Raw genomic sequence first — 27,858 nt, forward strand, 5'->3', positions numbered from 1 at the left:
TTTTGAGACAGAGACAGAGCATGAGCAGGGGAGGGGCAGAGAGAGAGGGAGACACAGAATCCGAAGCAGGCTCCAGGCTCTGAGCTGTCAGCACAGAGCCTGACGCGGGGCTCGAACCCACAAACTGTGAGATCATGACCTGAGCTGAAGTTGGACGCTTAACCAACTGAGCCACCCAGTCTCCTTGCAGTGGTTCTTTTAGCATGTAGACAAGAGTAAGCATCCCCCTTAAAACACCGTTTCTCAACCGCCACCCCCTATCTGTGACCCTTTTCCCTCTTTGCTGTTCTTTAATTAATTTATTTATCTTGAGAGCGAGCAAGCGAGCGAGCGCATGTGCATTCATGAGTAGGAGAGGGACAGAGAGAGAGAGAGGTAAAGAGAGAGAATCCCAAGCCCTGACATGGGGCTCAATCCCAAGAACTGTGAGATCCTGACCTGAGTCAAAATCAAGAGTCAGATGCTTAACGGAATGAGCCACCCAGGCGCATCTCCCTCTTTGCTTTTATAGGCAGGTGCCTGCAGTTATTTTGTGAATTTCCTCCCATTTTTTCGTCTTCAGCCCAGTTCAGTCTGGCTGCTTCCATCATGCTGCAAAGCTTCTCCTAAGGCTTCAGTGACCTTGGATGTGGCTTTTGTTCAGTCTCCTTCCCTACGACATTTTCCTCTTCAGCTTTTGGGGCATACCTTATCCTGATTTTCTTCCTTCTATTCAGTCTTGGTTGCATTTTCTTCCCCTCCTCTGCTCCCTCTGGCTCCTCTCTGGAACAGTCCAGTCCAAGCCCCTAGCTTTAGAAGGCATTCTTCCAGACCATTCTTACGGCAGTGACTTACTCATCTATGTCTTAGTCTCAGGCCCTTTCTTCCTTAATTTTCTTTATAGCACTTATTACTGTATATTTGAATATTTGTAATTATTTTCCACTTTTAAATTCACTTCCTACAGAATTTCAGGATGTCCCAGAAGCCACTACTTTCCCTTCTTTTCTCCTTCGTGATGCTCATATCTTAGCCCTTTCTGTGCTTTCTTCTTGTCCACTTTGATGTTCTTCTGCTCAAGCTCATGCTTTCTCGGCCTGCACATGGAGTCAACCTGCACTTATGTTCAGTTTGACCCGCCAAGTTGTTTGAAAAACTTGAATGAATCACTTGCCAACATTATAAAATTAGGAGACTTCATGTGAAATTTGAAATTCTGTTTCCTCTTAAACCATGCAAGATCTGGGTGCCTGGGTGACTCCGTCGGTTGAGCGTCCAACTTCGGCTCAGGTCATGATCTCTCACAGTTTGTGGGTTCGAACCCTGCATCAGGCTGTGTGCTGACAGCTCGGAGCCTGGAGCCTGCTTGGATTCTGTGTCTCCCTCTCTCTCTCTGCCCCTCCCCTGCTCATACTCTGCCTCACCGTGTCTCTCCTGAAATCATTATTGCACTATATGCTAATCAACTTGGGTGTAAGTTTAAAAATAAAATAAAATAAAATAAAATAAAATAAAATAAAATAAAATAAAATAAAATAAAATAATAAATAAAATAACAAGTAATGCCAGACTTTATCCACGTGATCAGGGTCAACATCCATAGTGATAAATCATGTAGACAGTATTACCCTTAATATGATGTGATAAAAAGCACACTTTATTTCTATGGCCTTCTTCCTAAAGATCTACAACACCAGCCTAACCATTTTTTTGAGAAAAACACTGGACCAGTTCTAATAGCGGAGCATACTACAAAACACCTGACCAATGTTCCTCAAAACCACTGAGGTTATCACAACCAAAGAAAGTCTAAGAAACTGTCACAGCCCAAAGAAGCCCAAGGAGATATGACAAATAAATGTGTTGTGGTGTCCTAGATGGGATTCTGAAACAGAACAAGGACATTAGGTAAAAACTATGGAAATCTGAATAAAGTATAGGTTTTACTTAATGAGAATGTGTCAATATTGGTGCTTTAATTGTAACAAAAGTGCTATATTAATGTAAGATGTTAATAATAAAGGATGCTGGGTGTAGGGTATGTAGAAACTCTCTGTATTATCTTTTCAGGTTTTCTGTAAATCAAGAACTATTCTAAAAAAATCAGTCTATTTAAAAAAAAAAGAAATGAAATCTTCCAAACAAAGCATAATTGAGACAAGATAGAAAATTATTGCCCATGTTGAAAGCAATGTTTCTTTAAGCTCAATGAGTTTCACATTGGACTTAAGCCTGTGTATTAAAAATATAAAGGAAGAAAACAAAATTACAAGAGGCTTAAAAAAATTTTTTTAATGTTTTACTTATTTTTGAGAGAGAGAGAGAGAGAGAGAGAGAGAGATGGAGTGTGAGCAGGGGAGGGGCAGAGAGAGGGGAGAGAGCGAATCCCAAGCAGGCTCCAGGCTCTGAGCTGTCAGCACAGAGCCTGATGCGGGGCCCGAACCCATGAACTATGAGATCGTGACCTGAGAGGAAGTCAGATACTTAACCAATGGAGCCTCCCTCCCTCCCCATACCGACTGGTGCCCCAGGAAGAAAGCAAAATTAAATAACACATCTGAAGTACTAGAAAACATCCTTAATGATGGTAACTTCTCACAGTTATGTTAGCTGCTAGCTATCAGATACTTTGATTTCTTCATGGAGATTCAGAAAATAAGTTTCATCAGTAATATATTCGTGTAACCTAACTCTCAATCTGATGTTAATTTTAATAGTAGATCTCTTTCTGATGGTATCCCCAAGGAATATATATTCTAAACACAGTGTCTTACATATCTGATAACATTTATTCTTTTTTTTTTTTTAATTTTTTTTTTTCAACGTTTATTTATTTTTGGGACAGAGAGAGACAGAGCATGAACGGGCGAGGGGTAGAGAGAGAGGGAGACACAGAATCGGAAACAGGCTCCAGGCTCTGAGCCATCAGCCCAGAGCCCGACGCGGGGCTCGAACTCACGGACCGTGAGATCGTGACCTGGTTGAAGTCGGACGCTTAACCGACTGCGCCACCCAGGCGCCCCTAACATTTATTCTTATATGTGGTAAAAGTCATCCCAGAAGTTGGAAGAGTATATGAATTGATATGGAAGGATGGAGGGGGCAAGAGTGTATGTGAAGAAAGCTGAGAAAATGAGCCCAGTTGGAACAGGGATCCAGGAAGCTGGTGGTCAAGATTGAAAGGGACCCAACCCCCACAGTGGTGGGGGCAGAAGAATGTAGCCTGTCCTGTAGGGAACGGAGAATGGTTGGAGAATTTAGTAGCAGCATAGCATATGATGAAACTGATGTTGGAGGAAGACTTAGTCTTCCTGAATATCTCTCTGCAATAAACTAGGTTTTGAAGAATAGAAAATGAGCTGGTGGAGAAGAGAATTTCCCTGCTAGCAGGAATAAAATGTTTCAAGACATGAATGTGGTAATGTGTTACTGTCTAAGCATGAGGTTAGGAGGAGAGCAAACAGACCTGATTTTCTGGAAGAGAGATTTTTGTTAGACTATAATGAACAATAAATAAGCAAATGTCAAACATTTCCAATCTTAGGAAAAACATGCTTTTACTTCCTTGCTGAATGTCCTTTATTCCTCCCTAAACCATAGTGCCCGAAGTTTGAGGTCATGAAATTTAACAAGGGAATTTAAAAATTGGTCACTTTGTTAAAATTTGGATCTTCTGGTTTTTTATTACTTGATATAACATTTATTCATTTTAGGTGTGGAATACACAAATGTCAAGGAACTTTGAAGAAACTTTCAGTAATTTGAACCATATATCTCTATTCTTAGTGAAAAATGAAAGCACCCCAAAGGAGGTTTTATGTGGAGTAAAGTAGGTCTGGAAATGGTCTATATTGAAAGACCTAATGGTCTTTTGATGTCTGATTCTTTGATTTTGCTTTTTCTTTTTAAAGGGGTGCTATGTGATTATAATTAGAAACATTTCAAGTTCTTTACTTGGGAAGTTAATTGTTCCTTCGCTTGCTCTATTCTGACTAATCAGTGGCCTTGAATGGTAGCAGTGTTTGAAATTGTTACTAAGGAGATTCACCTTGTTTGGTAGAGAGAGTTCCAATTCATGATGAAAGATTCCCACATCCATAAACTGTAGTCATTCCTTCTGCAGGTTGTGGCTCTGGTGTGAACATATATTTATAATATATTTAAGAAGTTTCATTTTACTAATTTTCTAAGTACTTACTGGGAATATAGTAGTTTGTCTTCTTGCAACTGGTGCCATTACATTTGAATTTGGAAATTATGGATAAATTACTAGAAGGCTCCATCAAAAATTTATATTCGTTTTTGGGGCGCCTGGGTGGCTCAGTCGGTTGGGCGGCGGACTTCAGCTCAGGTCATGATCTTGTGGTCTGTGGGTTCGAGCCCCGCGTCGGGCTCTGTGCTGGCAGCTCAGAGCCTGGAGCCTGCTTTAGATTCTGTGTTTCCCTCTCTCTCTGCCTCTCCTCTGCTTGCGCTCTCTCTCTCTCTCTCTCTCTCTCTCTCTCAAATAATAAACATTAAAAAAATTTATATTCGTTTTGTTAGGTGATTTAAAAAGTATTTAGTTTGGCATTGATGCAAACCTTTGTGTCATCTTGAAAAGTTATCCCTACACTTTGGAAAGTGCCTGCAAACTCTGAATATAATTTCTTTTTTTTTTTTTTTTTTCCCTTAAAAATAGCACTCATAAGTATCAGTGGTGGTGCTGGTGGGGACCCATCTTTTCTCTTTTCTGCATTCTGCTCGAGCATCTGAAACCGTTTTAGGTGGAGAGCAGTCAAAGCTTCCCGTTTACTATAGGCATTCCTTAGCCCCAGCGAGCATGCTGACATAACCTTCCCTCTAAGAAGCACGATGGAAGGTTCAAGGGAGGACAGAAATCTGTGGTGACCTTGTTTCAAATTGAAAAGGAAGTTTCTATTCTATTAAGTACTTCTTTGTAGGTATGTCTTTACAGAACTCTGTATTTCTTCTCATGGGAACACACTGCTTTAAATCAGCGTCAGTATAATATGATGGTCAAGAGGTCTCTTACTGACGGAGACATCCGGGACGCTATTTCACACGACAGGTTTCGTCTGTAACGTGAGACTCTTAGGTTTATTAGATTCTTTCTTCAGGAGTTAAGTTTGCAAAATTCATTTTTTTAGCAGTGTGTGTATATAGCCTCCTGAGTTTTATTACAATCAAAATTCACTTTAGTAATGAAATGTGGTACAATGAATTTGAGCTTGGTGGGGAGTTGATAAACTAATAAAATATAGGAATACTTTAATGTTTTATAGCTAACAAAATGTATATGTTCCCTTAGTTCATCCTTCAAAGAATCTTACGTGGTTGTTTGTTATTGTTTTCAATGTAAAAGGAGAAACTGAGGTTCAAAGAGATTAAGCAGTTTAACCAGTTTGGCACGGTTAATATGTGGCTGGGCTAGGATTTAATCCTAGGCCTTCCAGTTTCTGCTTCAGTGCTCTTTTCCTGATAGAATGCTGACTTCTAGCTTTTGTGTCGCTCAGTAGATCTCCTTTTGTGCTTTTAAAGTGACTTGATCCAAATGATTCAGAGATGGCAACATTTACTAGATATATGTCTTGCTAATTCTTGGCTGAGGACCCAAATGGGAGAATATGCCCTGCCCACGGCTTCTGACAGCTGCCCACCACGGGACCGCTTCCGCTTCTCGGCCATGTGCATTGGGTCTAGAGTGGGACACGCGATCCAAAGGCAGCAAATTCATTTTCCTCTAAGATACAAAGAGCTTAAGGTCACACAGCTCGTAAGTAGAGTGCAAGGGCTTGAAATTGTATGTGTTTGACTCTGAAGCCCCTGTTCTTAGCCGTTATAGGGCACTGACCCTCCTTCCTGATCTTGGGAATTTGGAACTGGGAAACCTAGAGACTAAATCAGTGCAGAAGCTGGAGACATGGAAAGTTACCGGGATGGGGGGCGCCTGGGTGGCGCAGTCGGTTAAGCGTCCGACTTCAGCCAGGTCACGATCTCGCGGTCCGTGAGTTCGAGCCCCGCGTCAGGCTCTGGGCTGATGGCTCAGAGCCTGGAGCCTGTTTCCGATTCTGTGTCTCCCTCTCTCTCTGCCCCTCGCCCGTTCATGCTCTGTCTCTCTCTGTCCCAAAAATAAATAAACGTTGAAAAAAAAAAAAAAAAGTTACCGGGATGAAGATTGGCTAGGCAGCCGCTATGGGCCGTACGCAGGCTAAAGTTCCGAGTAATTATGCTGAGGCCAAGAAGAAAACGGAGCCATGCAGAGAAGCTGTAAGCAGCGCAGCCCATGTGAACAAAAGCTTTGTCTATTCCAGCTCCGTCTCAGGAGAGACACTTCCAGGGCGCCTGGGTGGCTCAGATGTTAAGTGTCCCAGTCTTGAGTTTGGCTCAAGTCATGATCTCACGGTCGTGGAATTGAGCCCCAAGTGGGGCTCCACGCTGAGTGTGGATCCTGCCTAGGGTTCTCTCTCTCTCTCTCTCTCTCTCTCTCTCTCTCTCTCTCTGCCCCTCCCCACCTTGTGCTGACACTCTCTCTCTCTCTAAAAAATAAAAAAGAGACACTTCACCAAGATCTCCCATCTTTACAGTATATAGCCATTTTATTTTGGTAGTGTGAGTTGGAAGGTACATTAACAATTTATTTAAATAGTTATTTTTTTTAAAAAAATAGATTCAGTGTGGCCTATATAACGTTATTCCAAATTATTTATTTTGAAAAGACATTTATTCAATTAACTGGTTAAGAACATTTTCTTTTTCAATAAAGTTTAATTGAAATTGTTCTGAATTTGACACTTGATTCTGTAGAAGTCTCACAGAGATTTGAGGGTTTTTTTTCAGGCTTTATTTCTGTTTTTTTTCCCGCATATAAATATGGTTTTCTTTGCTACATTAAAAGCTTCAATTCTGGAATAACAAAAGATAAAAAAGATATTTAGAACAAATAAAACTGAACTTAAATGTCTCCTCTGTCAAAATTATCACAAATATTTACTAACAAAGCCTGAATTAATACAGAAATGGCATGCTTCTATAGATTCCTTAGGAATTTTAAGAAAGACTATTATGAAAATAAAATTAATGATACTGCTTTACTAGGAACATCTAGGATTTATTCCGTAGGGATAAATTCTTAATGTAAAGTTTTAAAAAAACCCCAAATTTTGTAACATTTTTTTATTTGCGAGAGATTAGAAGCCAGTAAATAATACTTCCTTTCCCTCTCAAATTTAGAATTAATTTGAAAAAACAGAAGAATCAGGTAGCTGAAGTTGTGGTTTAGGTATGTGGCCAACATTCGGCTTGGGAATCCTTCCTCCTAGAATTAATGCACTTGCCTGGTCATAGCCCAAGAGGCCAGTCAGAGTCTGTGCTCAGCAGAAGACATTCCTGGAGTGAGAAAAGAGGGGCTGAACAGAGCATTCACAATTGTTTCTCCCCAAACACAGCATTGTTAGCAGGTGTGGGAGAGAGCCGGACCCAAAGGGGCAGAAGTTCTCTTCTTGCTGACGGAGCTGAAGTCCTGTTAGATTTTTTTTCTTAAAAAAAAATAAAAATTTTTTAACATTTATTTATTTTTGAGAGTCTGAGAGAGACAGAGCACAAGCAGGAGAGGGGCAGAGAGAGAGGGAGACACAGAATCCGAAGCAGGTTCCAGGCTCTGAGCTGTCAGCACAGAGCCCGACGCGGGGCTCGAACTCACAAACTGCAAGATCATGACCCAAGCCGAAGTCGGACACTTAACTGACTGAGCCACCCAGGCTCCTCTTTTCTTTTTTCTGTTGGCATTTCATTTTAGAAGCTCACCCTCCCCTCATTGATTTTATCCTTTATTTTTTGAGTAAATGGAGCATTAACATGGTTTTAAAAATCAGACCTTCACTAAAAGGTATATTCAGACAAGTGATGCCCCACCCCCACTCCTGTCCTTTCTTCTCAGACCCCAGCTCCCATAGGTGGGTGATCTCATTCATTAGTCTCTGACAGATCCCTTCTATATTTGCTTTTGCACAGATGAGCAGATACGATACGTGCATATCTCAGTGGATTTTTCTTGCGCTTTGTTTTTTCATTTGTTGTAAACTAAGGTCATTCGTTCTTTGTACATCAGTGTCGTATGCTAATGTGTGGATGAATCAGTTTATCCAACAGCTCTCCTACCTATGGGCATACAGGTTGTTCCCAGTATTTGCAATTACAGGGGATACTGTAATGAATAACCTAGTAGATGTGTATTTTTGTATTGTTTGAAATATATATTCGCCATAACTTTTTAGGTGGGGGAACGCTGGGTCAAAAGATAAACATATATGTAGTTTTGTTCTCTATTGCCAAATGCCCCTGCATGAAGGTGGTACTGATTGAATTTCCACTGGATATATATTAGAATGACTTTTGACCCACAGCCTCCCAAATAGAATGTGTTGTTATATTTTTAAAATATTTGCCTGATAAGGTGATAGGTGTGATACGTTGTATCCCAATATAGTTGAAACTTGTAGTTCTCTTATAATAAGTGGGAGTAAACATATTGTAATATATTTAAGGACCACTTCAGCAGCTTTATTGAGTTGTAGTTGAAATTCAACACATCTCACATATTTAAAGTATACAGTTTCACATTCTGACATATGTCTACAGTTGTGAAAGGAAAGTACCAACATAAAAAATATGTCTCTGTCAGCATATAATTATTCCCAAAAGTTTTGTCATGCCCCTATGAAATCTCTCCTATCTACCTTTCTCTGACTTCTCCTTATGGAGGCAGGCACTAATCTCCTCTCTCTCTCTCTCTCTCTCTCTCTTTAAGTTTATTTATTTTGAGAGAGACAGAGAGAGTGTGAGAAGGTGAGGGGCAGAGAAAGAGGGAGAATTTCAAGCAGGCTTCGCGCTGTCAGCACTGAGTCTGACATGGGGCTCAAACTCACGAACCATGAGATCATGACCGGATTCGGAATCAAGAGTAGGACGCTTAACCAACTGAGCCACCCAGATGCCCCAAGCACAAATCTCCTTTCTGTCACTATACTTTAATTACTAGAATTTTAAATAAATGGAATTGTACTGTTTTACATTCCCCCCCAGTAGCGTTTGGAGTTCTGTTTCCTCCACATCCTTATCGATACTTGATATGGTCAGTGTTGTTATTTTCACAATTCCAACAGGCTTGTCTAAGTATTTCACTGTAGTTTTATTTTTTATTTTATTTTATTTTTCATTGTGGTTGTAATTTGCATTTCCCTAGTGACTAATGTTGAAAAACTTTTCATGTACTTTTTTTTTTTTTTTTTTTTTTGCTATAAATATATCTCCTTTGGTGACTGTTCAAAATTTTAGCCTCTTTTTTTTTTTTTTTTTTTAAACTGGGTTGGTTGTTTTCTTATTATTGAGTCTTGAAAATTCTTTGTATATATTGGATACAAGTCTTTTAACAGACGATCTGCAAATGCTTTCTCCCAGTATGTGGCTTTCCTTTTTATTCTTTTCATGGTTTCTTTAAAAGAACTGGTGTTTTAAACTTTGATGAAGTCCATTGCATTTATTTGTTCTTTTATGGATTGTGCTTTTGAGGTCACATCTAAGAAATCTTTTCCTGGTCCCTGATCACAGTTCCAGGTTTTACATTTGGGATTTTGATCCATTTTTAAAGTTAATTTTGTATGTGCTGGGAAGTATGGATTAAAATTCTTTTTTCTCTTTCTTTCATAATGCTGCGTCATTGTCCTTCTAACATGTGTAGAATCTGTAGTGATGAAACCTCTCTCACTCGTAATGTTAACTTGTATTGTCTCTTTTTCCCTGTCAGTCTGGCCAGAGGTTTATTAATTTTATTGATCATCTTGGACTTAGGTAATGTAGTCATTACTAAATGTAGTATTAGGTTATCCAATAATGAGCTATTCTTGCCTTCATGGCATAGATCCAGCTTAATTGTCGGTGATTTAAACATGTCACTGACTGTCTTCTCGCTTTTGCTGCTTCTACCATGAATCTGTTGCTCTCCTTACTTTTGTTTCTCTGGAACATTCTTTTTTCTGGCTGTTTTCAAGATTCTTTATTTTTTTCTTTGTCACTGATTTTGGGAGAGATCGATTATGATGTGCCTTCATATAGTTTTCTTTATCTCATGTTTGGAGTTCTTTGAGTTCTTGGATGTGTAGATTTATAATTTTAATTAAATTTGGAAAGCTTTTGGCCATGATTTCTTCAAGTATTTTTCTGTCCCTACCCCTCTCTTCCTTTAAAAACTCCAAACACACATGTATTAGGTTGCTGATAGTTGTCACTGATGCTTTGCTTCTTTTTTATTACTCTGTTTTTCTTCTTGTGCTTTGGTTTGGTTGGTTTCCGTTGCTAAGTCTTCAAGTTCACAGACCTTTTCTTTAGCAATGCCTGTAAATCCCATCTGTTTTATTCTTCATCTCACACACTGTAGTTTTTCTACAAAACTACCAAAATTCTGTCTCTAGTATTTTCAGTATGACAACATAATTCTCAGCCTCATCCCAGGCCCCTTTCTCTCTGTTGTTTGTATTGGTATCTTGACCCCTGTTCTCTTCCATGATTTAACCACAGTCATTGCCTTTCACACCTTCTCAGTTTGTTGCCCTTTATGCTGGGAGTGCCCTTTCCTGCATTTTCTTCTATCTAGTCCTCCACATCCTTCAGTTAGCTTCTTCTTTTTGATAGGAAAAAAAAAAAAGATGTATGTACATTTGATGTGTACATTGAAGTGTAATTGACATACAGTTCAGTTAACTTTGACATCACTTTCTTTCATCCTAATTCCTAGGTAAGGTTTTTCACCCATTATATATAAACCCTTAGTACTCTATATTTCTGTTTTGATCATTGAACTGAATCCTCATTGTTCTTATTTGTATTAATTCGATGTCTTTTTTTCTTTGCTCTACTTAAAGCTCCCTTAGCACAGAAGCTGAGGTGGTAAATTCAGTGATGTCTGCTCAACATCTAGCAAGGTCCCTTGCAAATAATGGGTACTTAACATACTAACAATAAATGAATTAATGAATACCACATGGTAGCAGATTAATAGTGACTGAACTTCTTATTAAGCACATTTAAGAATATCACTGGAGCCTTTGGAAAAATTTAGTATGAGGCAGGAGGGAATGGTCAGTGGAACATGGATGATATATGTTTATAAATAAAGACATATCTGAAAACTACCATAAATCCAGCTCATGTACTTTCATGGACTTATCAATAGCCTTTTATAATCAGTAAAAATGGTTGCATACTTTATTATAGCTGAAACAAAACTTTATCTTTAGAAATCTCTTACCAGATTCATCTTCCCCTTGAAATAAATAAGAATCTTCTGATGGAGATTTTCTCTTTTTAGGGAAAGTATGATGGTAAGGAGGAAAATAAAAGATATTTTATAAATATCAAATACAATATGTCTTTTACAGATACATCCACATTTTAATACATATAGTTACCAAAATATATATGTTACTTCTCTTAAACATTCTTAGTGATGGGGGCACCTGGGTGGCTCAGTCGGTTAAGCATCCAAATTTGGCTCAGGTCATGATCTTGTGGTTCATGAGTTCGAGCCCTGCATCGGGTTGTGTGCTAACAGCTCAGAGCCTGGAGCCTGCTTCAGATTCTGTGTCTCCCTCTCTCTCCACCTCTCCCCTGCTCACACACACTCTCTCTCTTTCTCTCAAAAATAAAAATTAAAAAAAAAAAAAACATTGAGTGATGATCTTACCAAATGACATGCCTTTTTTTTTTTTTTTAATTTTTTTTTTTTCAACGTTTATTTATTTTTGGGACAGAGAGAGACAGAGCATGAACGGGGGAGGGGCAGAGAGAGGGAGACACAGAATCGGAAACAGGCTCCAGGCTCTGAGCCATCAGCCCAGAGCCTGACGCGGGGCTCGAACTCACGGACCGCGAGATCGTGACCTGGCTGAAGTCGGACGCTTAACCGACTGCGCCACCCAGGTGCCCCGCAAATGACATGCCTTTTATGAAGCTTTTCTATTTTACCCTAGGCACAGATAATTATTCCTCTGGTCCTTGTTTGCTCAGAGTATTATGTTCATATTATTGTGTAGCTTTTGTGGCACTGGAAGTAGTATAGAGTTTGTCTTCTTTCCTATATTGCCTGCAGGGACAATGTGTTGGTTATTTTTGTATTTCTAGCACCAAGCATAGATCCTGGCATAAAATAGGAGTTAAGTAAATGCTTGATAGATATTTTAACTTTCAAATGTTCTAAAAGTGATTTGGCATGAAAATATTAATGTTATGTGAGGGTAAATTATAGTGAAGACCTACTTGTCTTCAGGCTTAAAGAAATAGCGTGATGTCGTAAAACGACTTTGGACCTTGAGGTCAGGTGGGCTGGTTTAATTTCTCCTTCTGCCATTGACTATGTAAACTTGGACAAATCACTTAACTCTTCTAAACCTCCTTGTTTTCATTTGTGAAAAAAACTAAATGAGAACTTTTTTATCATTATAAAAATGGAATGAAATAATACATGAACTGCTCTAAACTAACGAGCATAATAAACACTCAGTAAATTTTCACTCTTTTTCATCCTTTGTGAAGACATTAAAAATTAGGTTACACTATAAATGCTATAGCTTGTAGCAGGCTTCATCCACCAGAAGTACTGAGCAGTGGCTATTGTGATTTTAAAATTATTTCGTATAATTTAGAAATCATTTCTGATAAGCAGAAAACCTTCTCTCAATGATAAATATGATATTTATGTTTGGTAAATAACGAGAAAATTTGCCTACTTAAAATTTGATCTACTTGTGCATAGTGATGAATGTAAGTGAGAATATTTTCTTGCTACTTTGAAATATTGAACTGCCCAGGGACAAGGCATGGATGATGTTTTGAAGGAAATAAATATTTCAGCTTCACGTTTCAGCCTTTCTTCTGTATTCCTTTGATCTGGCTTTGGTTTACTTATTATTCTGCTTGAATGACTTCGCATTGCCTTCTTCCTCTCCCTAGTAACAAGAAGTGGTCCTGTACTTATTTCAATATATTTAGGCTTTGTCGTTTTATAGGATGAACGTGCCTTTCCTTATTATTTACTGATATACTCCTGCCTGTAAAGTAAGCTGGGTTGGTGTGTGTGTGTGTGTGTGTGTGTGTGTGTGTGTGTGTGTATAACTTTGCATGTATGATGTATAATTTATATATGGAACTTTTAATCAGTACTTTCTTAAATATAAGAAACATAAAAACAAACATTAGATTTGAGATTTTTTGAAGCTTAAAGAGTTTAAAGATTTTAAAGGAATTTTTCTTTATTATACACTGTAGCTGTTTTATCTTTAAGGATAACTTTCTCAGGGTTTTCTGTATTTTACCATAAATATTCCAGTTGCTTTTCTATTAGCAACTGGAGTTCCTGCAGTAGAGTTCTTTTAATTTATTTATAGGCCTATATTATAGGAAGAAGTTAGTTTAGCACATAATTATTATATAAAACTTTAAACTGCTTAAACATTTCATTACATTTACCTATATTGCTTAATTTTATACTTTACAGACAAATCTTCTGATCTCCTGAGATTTTTTTTTTTTAGTGTTTATTTTTGAGAGAGAGAGAGAGAGAGAGAGAGAGACAGCATGAGTGAGGGAGGGGCAGAGACAGAAGGAGACTGAGATTCCGAAGCAGGGTCCAGGCTCTGAGCTGTCAGCACAGAGCCTGATGGGGGGCTTGAACCCATGAGCAGCGAGATCATGACCTGAACCAAAGTTGGACGCTTAGCTGACTGAGCCACCAGGCACCCCTCTTTTCTTTTTTTAAAGTTTATTTCTTTTGAGAGAGAGAGAGAGAGCGAGCACAAATAGGGGAGGGACAGAGAAAGGGAGAGAGTGAGCATCCAAGAGAGCTGACTGAGCCATCCAGGTGCCCCGAGATTGGTTTTCTTATAGACTCTCTCTGACTCTTTCCATTTGTCATATTCCTATAGACTTAGAATTTGTCACACAATATATATAATATTACACTACTATATGATTCTTTTTCTTGCATTTTTCCCCCTTAATCAGATTGTGGTTTCTCCAAGAGAGGATCCATTTTTAAAAAAATTTTTTTTAACCTTTATTTATTTTTGAGACAGAGAGAGACAGAGCATGAACGTGGGAGGATCAGAGAGGGGAGGCACAGAATCTGAAACAGGCTCCAGGCTCTGAGCTGTCAGCACAGAGCCCAATGCGGGGCTCGAACTCACAGCTGAAGTCGGCCACTTAACTGACTGAGCCACCCAGGTGCCCTGAGAGAGCATCCATTTTTATACTTCCAGGTTTTTTGCAGTATCTGACCTAGTAGATCTCAGAATTTGCTGCCAGGACTCTTGCCTCAGTTCTTAGAACATGACTAAGTTACTGAAAATACAGGCTAGGAGGTTGATGCCAGGATCAATTCTTTAGAATCATGACTCAAATCCTGTTGATGTCAAGGAATTTGTAGACCTCATAGCCGAAATCCATGTTTTTAAGAGATTTTTGGATAGTTGAAGAGATTCCTCATTCTTATTCGTAACATGCTTCAAAACCAATCATGGTTCTTCAGGACTGGAGCCTGGTCCTGGGGTCACAGACTTCTGGGGAAGCATTGACTGTGAAAGAGTCTTGTTAGAAGAGAGTCCCATAGCACTTCTTTATCCTGTTACCAAACCCCTTTGGAGAATTTCTACTTGTACCAAGAGAAGCATCCCTAGCTGGTTTAGCACTGGAGTATCCTGGTTGCACGGAGCCTCGTTGTGTGTTTGCCTGTGGTCATCTCAATGCCATCCTATTTGAGGCAGGATTATGCTGAGAACTGCTGACTTTCTTCGTTCTACCTTTACCGTTGCTGCACGTAAGCCCACTTACCCCTAAAGGGCTTCTAAGAAGGTTGTTCTGATTCACCAGAGTAGGATGGAGATTCCGGCAGTAGAGATTGGTCTTACAGTCCCATCTCTTCCATTAACTGGCGTGGAATGAAATCTCCCTGAAGCCTCTCCTTCTGTTTCTCAAGACCCTATGTTCAAATATCTGTTATAATATTTAGTATTTGTATTTATTTTTTCCCTTTACTTAATGGAGTCTTCTTAAAAAGACAGGGTTCGTGGGGCACTTGGGTGCTCAGTCAGTTAAGTGTCTGACTTCGGCTCAGGTCATGATCTCACAGTTCGTGGTTCGAGCCCCGCATTGGGCTCTGTGCTGACAGCTCAGCCTGGAGCCTGCTTCGGATTCTGTGTCTCCCTCTCTCTCTGCCTGTCCCCTGCTCATGCTCTGTCTCACGCTCTCTCTCAAAAATAAACATTAAAGGGGCGCCTGGGTGGCGCAGTCGGTTGAGCGTCCGACTTCAGCCAGGTCACGATCTCGCGGTCCGTGAGTTCGAGCCCCGCGTCAGGCTCTGGGCTGATGGCTCGGAACCTGGAGCCTGTTTCCGATTCTGTGTCTCCCTCTCTCTGCCCCTCCCCCGTTCATGCTCTGTCTCTCTCTGTCCCAAAAATAAATAAACGTTGAAAAAAAAAAAATAAACATTAAAAAAAAATTTTTTTAAAAGACAGGGTTCTTATATAGCTTTGTTCCTTAGTATAAGTTAATGGTAAACACGTAGGTCTTAGGCAATTTTTGAAGAATGAGTTAAGAAAAGGTTGGATGAACTTGTTGTAAACTCAAAATATGATGTTCTTTTAGGAGGAAAAAAAATGGAAAAAATCTTCTCAGGTTTGCTATGGCCATTTTAGACATAATTTTGTTTTCCTTAGAAATACTCTTTGTAGGGGCACATGGGTGGGTCCGTTGGTTAATCGAGCCCTGTGTTGGGTTCCACGTTGGGTTTGGAGCCTTCTTGGGATTCGCTTGCTCTCTCTCTCTCTTTCTCTCTGTCTCTGTCTCTCTCTTTCTGTGCCCCTCCCCTGCTCACACACACATGCATACGTGTTCTCTCTGTCCCTCTCAAAATAAATAAATAAACTCAAAAAATATTCTTTTTATCTTCCAATATATTAGGAAAGATGTATTTGTGTTTGTTTTTCAGGCTTCAGTGGTTATATGATTATCTTCTACATGGTCTACTCTGTGACTTGGGAAAGCACTTTGTGTATTTTATGTGTCATCCTTGTGTTGGGGCCACGCTAACCTTCTCTGTATCGTTCCCACTTTGGTATATGTGTTGCTGAAGCGAGTGCTGTCCCTGTGTAGTTGAATTGGATTAGCACCACGCACACCCACACTATGTTTCAAACCCGTGATGTATGTCTTTGCTGTGAGCAGTGCAGAAATGCTTGGCAGCGACATTTCCTTATGGGGCCTTAAAACTTTTCCATAAGAAGTCACCTTAGCTGTGAATTGGCATTCTCCTTCAGTATTTCACAATCGCTAGGGTGCCCTGGGGTTTTCCACAGCCGTTCATTCCACGTTAGCCATCACATGCTCCTTTTCTTTGCCTGTTTCTGGTCTTATGAACTTGCCTTCAAGAAACTAACACTTTCTTTGGTCACTTCTTTCTTTGCAAGTCTTAGCAGTCATTTGTTGAGCTCCAGAAATTTTAATTCAGAACCGTGCTGATTCTTTGCACTTGACCGCACTCAGAATTTGCATATTTGGGGGGATGCATCTTGGTGAAGGAGAATATCTGGAACTAATTGAATAGTCTTTGGGCAGTTTTACCCTGGGTCCTATCTCATCTAGATTTGCCACTATTAGGTGTAAATATGCCCTTTGGGAAGAAATAATTTGGCTTTTTTTGGTGATTTTTAATTTTTTTATTATTTTCTTTAATGTTTATTTTTGAGAGAGAGAGCGAGCATGAGCGAGGGAGGGGTAGAGAGAGAGGGAGACACAGAATCTGAAGCAGAGCCCAATGCGGGGCTCAAACTCATGAACCATGAGATCATGACCTGAGCCCAAGTTGGACACTTAACTGACTGAGCCACCCGGGCATCCCTTTTGATCATTTTTTAAACCTGGTGACATTACCTAGAAGGAGTCAAGTAAGAACAAAAATGAAAACTTTAAATGCTTAAAGACTGAAACAAAATTTAGCCTATGGATTTTTTCTTCGCCTGATTTAACTTTTAAAATTTGTTGTATTCCCAACTTATTTGTTTACCCATATAGCATTAAGGCAATTATAAATATTACATATTAAGTTCCTCAGACAGCCCTTGATACGTTCTAAATTTTGAATATATACTAGTTTTGTTTGTTGTTATTGTTTTCTGTCACTGCTATACCACAAACATGGCATCTTAAAACAATTCAAATTTATTATTTTATGGTTTGGGAGATCGGAAGTCCAAAAGGAGACTTAGGGCCTAAGATCAAGGTGTCATCAGGTCTGGTTTTGCAGGGAGGTTTCAGGGAAGACTCTGTTCTTGGTTTTTCTATCTTCTGGAGGCTGTCTTCATTCTTTGGTTTGTGACCCTGAGTCATATTGTCTTTTCTCCATTGCTTCCTCTCTCATATTGTCTTGTTTGTCCTTTGACCTTTTTGCTTCCCTCTTACAAAGACCTTGTGATTACATTTGAGGCCTAACTAGGTAATCTGGGATGATCACCCCATCTCAGATATTTAACTTAGTCACATCTCAAAGTCTCTTTTGCTATATAAGGTAGCGTATCTACAGTTCCAGGGATTAAAATATGAACATCTTTGAGGAACCATTATTCACCCTACCGCCTCAGTACTGTTTCAGACTTAATCAGTTGATATACTCTGTTGGATACTAGAGTTGGTATCACTGATAGGAGAAATGACTTTCAACTCCCTCTAAAAACATATCCCCCGTAATTTTCCATCCATACCTCATAGAGCTAATTGATGAAAGGTAAGAACAAGGAGTCTAATTTTCCCAGGCATCATAAGATGTGGATGCATCATAGTCAAAGCATAATGGTGTGATGTTACCTCTTAAGTGGGCTCATTCCTCCCCACCCCCACCAGCTTTGTTGAGATATAATTGGCATATAACATGGTGAAGCTGATAAGGTGTACAACGTAATGATTCGTTATATGTATTTACTGCAATCCAATTCCCACAATAAAGTTAGTTAACACAGGTAGCACCTCACATGATTAAAATTTTTTTTTGAGATGACAATTTCTTGCTATTTACTCTCTCAGCAATTTTCAAACATACATACAGTACAATATGGTTAACTATACTGTATATTACATCCTCAGAAGTTGTTTACCTTATAACCGGAAGTTTGTACTCCTTGAACACCTTCACCCACTTTCTCCACTCCCCCCCACCACTCCACCGGCAGCCACCAATCTGCTCTCTGTTTCTGAGTTTGGGTGTTTTAGATTTCATAAACCAGTGCGATTATACAGTATGTGTCTTTTTCTGTCTGACTTATTTCACTTAACACAGACAGTGCCTTCAGGGTCCATCCATGTTTTTGCAACTGGCAGCATTTCTTTCTTTTTTTATGGCTGAATAATATTCCAGCGTGTGTGTGTGTGTGTGTGTGTGTGTGTGTGTGTGTGTGTATTCCTTTTTTCCCACATCCTCACCAATTCTTATTATCTCTGTTAGATGGTAGCCATCCTAACAGGTTTGAAGTAATATCTCATTGTGGTTTTAATTTGCGTCTCCCTGATGATTAATGATGTTGAGCACCTTTGAGTATCTATTGACCATTTGAATATCTTCTTTGGAAAATTGTCTATTTTGCTTCTCTGCCCATTTTTTATTGGATTATTTGCTTTTTTTCTGTTGAGTTATATATTTTGGATATTAACCCTTATCTTATCAGATATGTGATTTGCCATGTTTTCTCCCATTGTGTAGATTGCCTTCATTTTCTTGACCATTGATTTTGCCGTACAGAAGCTTTTCAGTTTGATTTAGTCTAACTTGTTTCTTTTTGCTTTTGTTGCTTATGTTTTTGGTGTCATATTCATGAAGTCATTGCTAAATCCAATGTCAAGATTATATCCTGTTTCTTTCTAGGAGTTTTATAGGTTCAGGCCTAACATTTAAGTCTTTAATCCATTTTGAGTTAATTTTTGTGGGTGGGGTGAGATAGAGGCCCAATTTCATTCTTTTGCGTGTGAATATCCAGTTTTCCCAACACCCTATATTGAAGAGACTATCATTTCCCCATTGAGTAGTCTTGGCTTTCTTGTCAAATACTAGTTGGCTGTACATGCATGGGTTTGTTTCTGGGCTTTTAATTCTGTTCTACTGGTCTGTTTTTTGTTTGTTGGTTGGTTTGGGGGTTTGTTTTGTTTTTGTTTTCTTGTTTTTTTAAATGGCAGTATCATACTGCTTTGATTACTGTAGTGGGATTTCTGGGAAGCATCCTGCAGTACTGGAGGACCTGGATGTCCATCATGAACTCCCCCTTTTCCACTGGAGAAACCAGGGTGGCCCTGTTGGTGTAGTGTCATGCTGGCCTGAGGTGGGTAGGTGACGATGCAGAGTGTAGACACTCCTCTTACCTTTCTAATGTAATCCTTCCCAGTCTCTGTGGTCCAATGCGGGTGCTTCATTCACACCCTTGGGTGTGGGATTCTCACAATGATATGTTGTCTATGGATAGTTGCTAGTTGGTCTTTTGGTGAGGGGCACTGAAGGTGGGGATGATTTATGTCACTGTCTTGATGATGTCACTTTAAGTGGGCTCTTGGATATACTGTATTTGAAGTGAAGCCTTCTGTGTGCCAGAGCTGAACAGAAGTTTGATGTAGAGCTAAGCATCAGAGCCCCCAAACATAAAGTAGACTGTACCTTATCAACGCACGTGCAGTGGGCTGATCGGTGATGCCCCCCAAAAGGTATGTCCGTATCCTAACCCTCAGATCTTGTGAATGTTCTTATTTGAAAAGAGGATCTCTGCTGATGTACCTGAGTTAAAGATCTGGAGGTGAGATTATCCAGGTGGGTCCTAAAAACAGTCATGAGTATCTTTTTAAATAAAGAGAAACAGTGGAGAAGGGACACCGAGGAGAAGGTGATGTGAAGATAGATCAGAGAGAGACACCGTCACAAGCCAAGGAATGCCAGCAGTCTCCAGAAGCTGCAAGTGCCAAGGAATGGGTTCTCCCCTAGAGCCTCCAGAGGGAGTATAGCTCCGCTGACTCCTTGACTTTAGACTTTTGGCCTCCAGAACTGAGAGAGAATAAACTCCTGTTGTTTTAAAATACTCAGTGTTTAGTAATTTGTTACAGCAGCTGCAGGAAACTAATACACCAAGCTACTTTCATATGTAGCTGCATGGACTTCATTACTGAATTACCTCTATCTGCCCTACATCACGTCCTTAATGCTGAGAATCTCACCAGTCACCCTTTCATTCTGTGCAACAAGAACTTTTTAGCTACCACGATTCTCTCATTCACGTATGAACTATTCTTCCAGTTGATATTTTGGATAGCATTCAGTTTGTCTTCTGTAGTTTGTCTTTTTAAGACATAACTACTTCTCTTCCTTTCATATCTGAATTTACTCTTCCTCTGCTGCCTTTCAAAGGCCATTTGATGAACCAAAGAAACAACTTGTGGTGTCTTTCATTCCAACTCGGTAATCACAAAATATTCCTTCCTCGACACTGAAAAATCTATACATGTTAAGTACAATTAGCCTGCAGAGTATACTGTCTTAATTAACTGTAATTATCAGTTTGGCCCCTTAATAGTTTTACTTTCTCTTTAACATTTTCCATTAGAAACCTATATCTAGTTGGGAAGATATGTGCCAAAACTCTTAAACTGCAAGGAGCTATTAATATAAGCATATCACCATCATCATCATCATCATCATCATCATCATCATCATCATCATCAATTTAGGGTTATCTGGGTCTTCTCTCTCCAGGTCAAAAACACCTATAAGACACACACTGTAAGAACAAGCAAATTCCTGGTGGTGGAGTCATTATAGTCATTTATAAGCAATGCATGGCGTTGGATTCTCAAAGAAGTTGGATGGTAATTGCTTTTTCGGGTCATTCTCCACTAACAGTGACCAAAACCTTGTTTGCAAATCGGCCACCCAGAAAGCAAATGAAACCTAAGGCTTCTTTCACTCCATGAAATTTGATAAAGAACAAGTGGTTCTCAACCAGGCATGGTTTTGCCCCTCCAGGGCCTATCTGGCAGGTCTGTAGACATTTTTGGGTTGTCAGAATTGGGGGGCGGGGGACATTGTCACTGGGATCTAGTGAGTAGAGGCCAGGGATGCTGCTAAATGTATCCCAAGGCATAGGACAGGTCCTTACAACAAAGAATTATCTGACCACGTGTGTCAGTAGTGCTGAGGTTGAGGAATTTTTTTATGTTCCATGGTTTGCTCTGGTTCTATCTAGATGATATAATGTAGGCTTATGAAACAAATATTGAATTATTCTCTGCATATGGCATGCTCAAGGTATCTAACATAAATATGAAGAAGACAGCTGTGTCCCCACATTGTCCATTCCCTGAGCCTCAATGAGATTTCATTATCCTAGAAAAGACAAATGTATAAATTAACAACTGTGATAGTGTATATAAAATGCTACAGTGGCAGTATATAAAAAGTGCTGACAAGGACAAAAGAAATAGCAATTCTGTCCAAAAACTTGGCATTTGAACCCCTACGGAATAAGTGGTAACCTACCAGTCAAAACAACAAAGAAGGGAGGTTCCAGTTTATATTATGGCAAGTAAGCTCCTATCAGACCAATTCTCCCACAAATATAAGCTGTGAACAAAGTATAAAATACAACTACCGGATGGCCTTGGAGAACAGATAAATATGAAGAGGTGGTAGAAAGGAGGACATACTTGGAAGAAAGAAAGGGAATTTCACATCTTTATAGCATTCATTTTCCCACATTTGGTGCCACGTGGGACAGCTGGAATTTGGGTCGATCACTGTGGTCTTTAAAAGAAATTTTTTTTAAACGTTTATTCATTTTTTGATAGAGAGGGACAGAGCACGAGTGGGGGAGGGGCAGAGAGAGAGGGAGACCCAGAATCCAAAGCAGGCTCCAGGCTCTGTGCTGTTGGCACAGAGCCCGACACGGGGCTCGAACCCACGGACTGTGAGATCATGACCTGAGCCGAAGTCGGACGCCCAACCGACTGAGCCACCCAGGTGCCCCGATAACTGTGGTCTTAGCACTTAGAGAACCAGGTGAAAGATCAGGGCAGCCAGTGACAAACTCAGATGGAGGGACACCCAGGAAATAAAGTGAGCGAGCAGGGAAGGGCCCCAAATTCTTTGTGTGATCTTGGTCCACCCATATTTCTGGCTGATCTGTGAAACATGCATGGTTGGAGAAGATTCTAAACAGCTTAGGTAAAACTCAAAGAGCCGAACTTTTATATATGAACTTTTGTCTTCTGCAGAGGAGACAGAATTTATAGTTTGTATCCAGCCAAGTGAACTGCCTGCTAAAAACTGGCAATTAAAATTAACCATTAATACCATTCAGAGGAAAGTAGCAGAATCCACACTCTCTACAGTGTCTCATTCGTAAAGACACAAGCCCAAAATACTCGACGTATGAAGAAACAGGTAACATGACCTGTTTCTTCTCAAGAGAAAATGATCAATGGAGACCACCCCAGGATGAATTAGATGCTCGGGTTAGCAGATAAAAAAAATTTTTTTTTTTTTTAATATTTTTTTTTTTTTAATTTTTTTTTTCAATGTTTTTTTTTATTTATTTTTGGGACAGAGAGAGACAGAGCATGAACGGGGGAGGGGCAGAGAGAGAGGGAGACACAGAATCGGAAACAGGCTCCAGGCTCCGAGCCATCAGCCCAGAGCCCGACGCGGGGCTCGAACTCCCGGACCGCGAGATCGTGACCTGGCTGAAGTCGGACGCTTAACCGACTGCGCCACCCAGGCGCCCCAGCAGATAAAAAATTTAAAGTAGCTATTATAGTTGTGCTCAGGGCAATAAGAAAAATTGGTAGCAATGAGTGAGGAAGTAGGAAATCTCGGGAGTGAAAAACAGTGAAAAATACAACATTTGAAATTTAAAATGTGGGCTGAATATAACAACAGAATGGAGAACAAGAAGATTCGGTGAATGTGCAAATTAATAGAAATTAGCCAATCTGAGGCCAGAGAGAAAAACATAACCCCCCCCCCCAAAAAAAAAAAAGAGCTGCAGGGACTTGGAAGACAACGACAATGTATAAAGTATATTTGAGTCACAAAAGTGGAGGGAAGAGCGCAGAGAGGCAGAAATGTTTTAATACGTAATAGCCAAAATTTTCCAGGTTCATGAAAGACATAATTATATTGATTCAAGAAGCTCCACAAAGGCCACGCAGGGTAAATGCAAAACAGAACAAAACAAAAGCACCAATACTTGCTACAATCTGTCTTGTGTTTTATAAGCCAAACTAGACGTTGTGTAAAGGTATCTCATTGTGATTTTGAAGTGCATTTTTTGCATGACCGATTCTAGCGAGTGACGTTTCAGGTGCTTATGGCCAATTGTATATCCTCTTTGGAGAAACATCTATTCCGATTCATTACCTATTTTTAGGTTCTTTGTTTTTTAATAAAAATATTTTCTTTTTTTTTTTTTTATTTTTTTTTTATTTTTTTTTTTAAATTTTTTTTTTCAACGTTTATTTATTTTTGGGACAGAGAGAGACAGAGCATGAACGGGGGAGGGGCAGAGAGAGAGGGAGACACAGAATCGGAAACAGGCTCCAGGCTCTGAGCCATCAGCCCAGAGCCCGACGCGGGGCTCGAACTCCCGGACCGCGAGATCGTGACCTGGCTGAAGTCGGACGCTCAACCGACTGCGCCACCCAGGCGCCCCAATAAAAATATTTTCTAATAAAGAACCTAATGATAAAGGTGCTTTATTTTTTAATGTTATTAAAAAGTGTGTTCTTTATTTTTTTAATTATGGATCTGTAAGAGTTCTTTATGTATTCTTAATACAAGTCTCTTTTCAGATCTATGATTTGCAAGTATTTTATCCTATTCTGTGGATTTTCCTTTCATGTTTGATGACATTCCTTGCAGCACAAGAGTTTTTTCAATTTGCTGAATCTGTTTATAGTTTATTTTCTTGTTTATGCCTTTGGTTACTTCTAAGAAAGCTTTGCTTAGCTCAAAGTCACAGAAATTTACTCCTGTTTTCTTCTAAGACTTTCCTATTTTTTAGCTCTTGTATTGAGGTCTGTGGTTTATCTTGAGTTAATTTTTGTGTATTGTGTAAAGAAGGAATCTTAACTTTATTCTTTTGCAAATGAATATCCTGTTGTCCCAGTGTCATTTGTTGTAAAAACTGCCATTTCTCCAATGACTTGTCTTGGCACCCTTGCTGAAAGTCTACTGATCATCGATGTTAAGGGTTTATTTCTGGGATCTTAATCCTGTTCCATTGATTTATATGTGTATCCTTATGCCAGGAGCACACGATTTTGATTAACCCAGCTTGTAATAAGTTTTGTGAATTCTCCAGCGTTCTTCTTTTTCAAGATTGTTTTACCTTCTGGGTACCTTGCATCCCATATGAATTTTAGGGTCCGCTTGTCAATTTCTGCCAAATGTGTCACCTGGGGTTTTGACAGGGATTGTGTTGCATCCGTAGATCAATGGAGGAGTCTTGTCATCTTACCGATATGGAGAGAATACTAATTTCCATTTTACTGTACATTTCTTTCTGATTCTTGAAGTAACAAATGTGTAGATATTCACAGTATTTACCTTTTTTTCCCTTCTTTTACAAGAATTTAGCAGAGGCCACTAGTCTTAGCAGCTGTGTGAAAAAGAGGCCAAAGAATTTCCTTCATTTATCATGCTTGGTGAAAGGTATTATTTTTAGTGCCTTTTAAGTCGGAGTTGTATCTTCGTGTCTTTGACTGACTCACTGTATTCCCTTTAAGCACCAATCAGCAGCCATGAACGTAGAGGCTATAGCTGCTTGAAAGTCTTGTTTTTCAGCCCAGCTGGAAAGGGAACGGAGACTCTTCTAGCTGTTTTTCAGACTTGTTTGAAGTTTTTTTTTTGTTTTGTTTTGTTTTTTTCTTGGAGTTTCCAGTGGAGATGCCACGCTGGCAGCAAATGAAGTATCCTGTAATGTGAAGCCTTATAAATATATGTTGGATCACTGCCATCATTATCAAAAGTGCTGGTGAAGAAATGTGCAAAGGGAAGATTTTCAAATTAAGGTTGGGCTGCACATATAAATGTTAGCTTGTAAAGCTCAAGAAATACCAAATTGTAGTCTATTAGTCTCCTACATTTTATTGCCTTTTTGGAATAATCATGTACTTCAGAACATCCTTTCATCTGAGCTGGCTTGTGGTTGTATTAGAATGCAGTTTCTTTTTTCTTTATGCTTTATATTCTCCGATGAGGAAAATTTACTGCATTTTATAAATAAATCAGAACTAAAAAGCAAATTTTTCTTCGCACCTTTTTATCTTCAAGGAGGGCCTGCTTTAAGGCATTTGAGCGATGCATTTACATTCGGCCCCACAACTAGTTGCACTGGAAAAAATAATCTTCAAAGTCTTTTTTTTTTTTTTTTTTGCTTCTTACAGGACACAATTTGGAATCATTGGTAAAAGGGAAAACTGTTCTCAGGAGCAGACGTTTCTCTTTTTCAAATGGTGAAAGTTTTCACTTCTACCTCATTACTTTGATAGAAATTAAAATGGATCCTTCATTGAAATGAATATCATCTATTTACTTAAATTAAGACAGATATTTTATTTGTATTAAGAGAGAAGCTTCCTACATATTAGTGGAGCTCAATGTATTTGTCGTGATTTATACTGAGTGAGGTCTTCTTTGATATTTAGCTTACTATGAGCAAGTGTGGTGGGACCAGAAGCTAGATGGAAGATTTCTTCACTTCCCCATACCTGTTATTTAATATATGACAATGTTTTCTATTTGTAGATCAGGATAGAAACTATAAGGTAAGATGTGCCTTACTGCACAAGGCTTTATTCTAACAGTATTCAAATTTTTTTTCAACATTTTTTTAAAAATTTTTTTTTTTTACATTTATTTATTTTTGAGAGACAGAGAGAGACAGCGTAAGCAGGGGAGGGGCAGAGAGAGAGAGAGGGAGACACAGAATCCGAAGCAGGCTCCAGGCTCTGAGCCGTCCGCACAGAGCCTGACGCGGGGCTTGAACTCACGAATCGTGAGATCATGACCTAGGCTGAAGTCGGAGGCTTAACCGACTGAGCCACCCAGGCGCCCCTAACAGTATTTTAAATATGGTCTGTGATATATACCTGATTATAGGTAAAGTTTATGACTTTGATTTATGTGGCTGTAAGCTAGTTACAAAGTAAATGGCTAAACTTGGTAGGTAAGAATGAAATGATGGAGAAAATATTTGCCCTATTAAATTGAAAGTGTTTACATTAACTAAATGGCTCCTGTGGATATTTGGGCAAAAAGTGTAAAACAGCTGACTTTCAACATTCAGCCACTGGTCGTATGTTTTATAACAGGTGTTAGCAAACTTTTCTTTTGGCTAAGTAATGGTACATAATTTTTAGATTCTATGAGAAATGAATTTGTAAAGTTTTCAAATAGTGTCCAATGTACTTTCTTTCGTGTTTATGGAGCACGTAACTGACTGTTACGTGACCAAGCAAAGTGAACCTTTGAAAAATTGTAATCCTGATAGGAAGTAGCCTTTTCAAGTTCTTTTAGGAGGCTTAAAAACGAAAGAGTAACACAGGATACACTAATCACTGTAGTCGCTGGATAGTGCGGAAGTAGCTCTTGTGCCGTCTAACCCCAAACACCTACAAGGGGACAGTATTCATCGACCACGGTGGCCTTTGCCTCTGAGCCTGGTCTCAGAATCCTTTTAACAGAGCCTCCTAGGCAGCCCCCTTCAGTCATTTGGGTCTGTCGCACCAGAGAAAATGTCCACTGAACATCTGTGACAAAATGTTTATGGCAAATATCCATCGCATTTGCCAACCTAGGGCTAGGACATGGTACCCGATATACTTTGTATGACTTTGTGTTGTTCTCATATGTTGCGTTAGTGTTCAGATATTTGAATTTTTAAACAAAATAGTCAGTGTTCATATCAGGGAAACCCTAGTCAAGTCTTCCTCCTCCTTCTTGGGCAGGGTACTATAAGAAGGATGAAAACACACTAGACCAAATTAAAATTCTCTCCTGCCGTCAGAGTGCTCAGTCTTTTGTGCGGTGATGTCTCTTGAACAGTCTTCAGTATTAATATCCGGTTATTAATCACTGTTGTCTAGGAGCTAATATTAACATTAAGTGGCAAAGAAACAAAACATTTAGGCCTTCGAATTTGGCACCCGGTTAACATTACAGTCGTTTCATTTTAACAACGTGTAAGAAAAATGGAGGACAGCAAGATACTCCGGTTCCTGTTGAATAGTCACCTAAAGCAAACCGCTTAAAGAAAGCTTTTTAAAAAGTTCCAGAAACCTGTACCACATCGCTGTAAAACGCAGTGACCAGGAGCTACATCTGGCATGCAGCACCACCTCCAATGGCTTTGCTCTCATGCAGGGCCTCACACACCTTGGGGCCGAGTGTTAAACCCTGGGGTCATTAAAATAGTGGCTCCACCTGTGAAACAGACGTGTGGAAAGGGGTTTCAGTGGAAAAGCTGCCTTGTTTAGCACGGGGGCGGGGGGGGGGGGGGGGGGTGTGTGGATTTGGTCTTCTTCACGTACAAGGCTGTGTGGTGGGTATGAAGAGGTAGACGCACATTGTATATAATGAAAAATTAGGGGAAGGTGGATGTGGAATATCTTCTTCCAGCTTGTATGCAGAGACCATCCAAACTGGGGAGGGGGGAGGGGGACTCGAAACGAAATACGCATTGCCACATTTTTTTTTTTTTTTACAAAGGGACAGGAGGATCCTGCTGAAGTGGAAACTGGGTGACACTTCTCAGT

General features: G+C 39.6%; 1 protein-coding gene and 1 non-coding gene across 20 annotated transcripts in view; one reads left to right on the forward strand and one right to left on the reverse strand.

The window, feature by feature from the left end:
- CEP112 (centrosomal protein 112) overlaps nucleotides 1-27,858 on the forward strand; it is a 481,908-nt gene that overhangs the window by 144,278 nt on the left and 309,772 nt on the right. The window lies entirely within an intron of this gene.
- Nucleotides 16,056-16,163, reverse strand: LOC112864724 (U6 spliceosomal RNA). The gene has a single exon (XR_015244427.1). It is a non-coding gene; the product is annotated as a U6 spliceosomal RNA (small nuclear RNA).

The sequence above is a fragment of the Puma concolor genome, chromosome E1, assembly GCF_028749965.1.
Source record: "Puma concolor isolate L17-30 chromosome E1, mPumCon1.1.hap2, whole genome shotgun sequence".
In the NCBI taxonomy this organism is placed as follows: domain Eukaryota; kingdom Metazoa; phylum Chordata; class Mammalia; order Carnivora; family Felidae; genus Puma; species Puma concolor.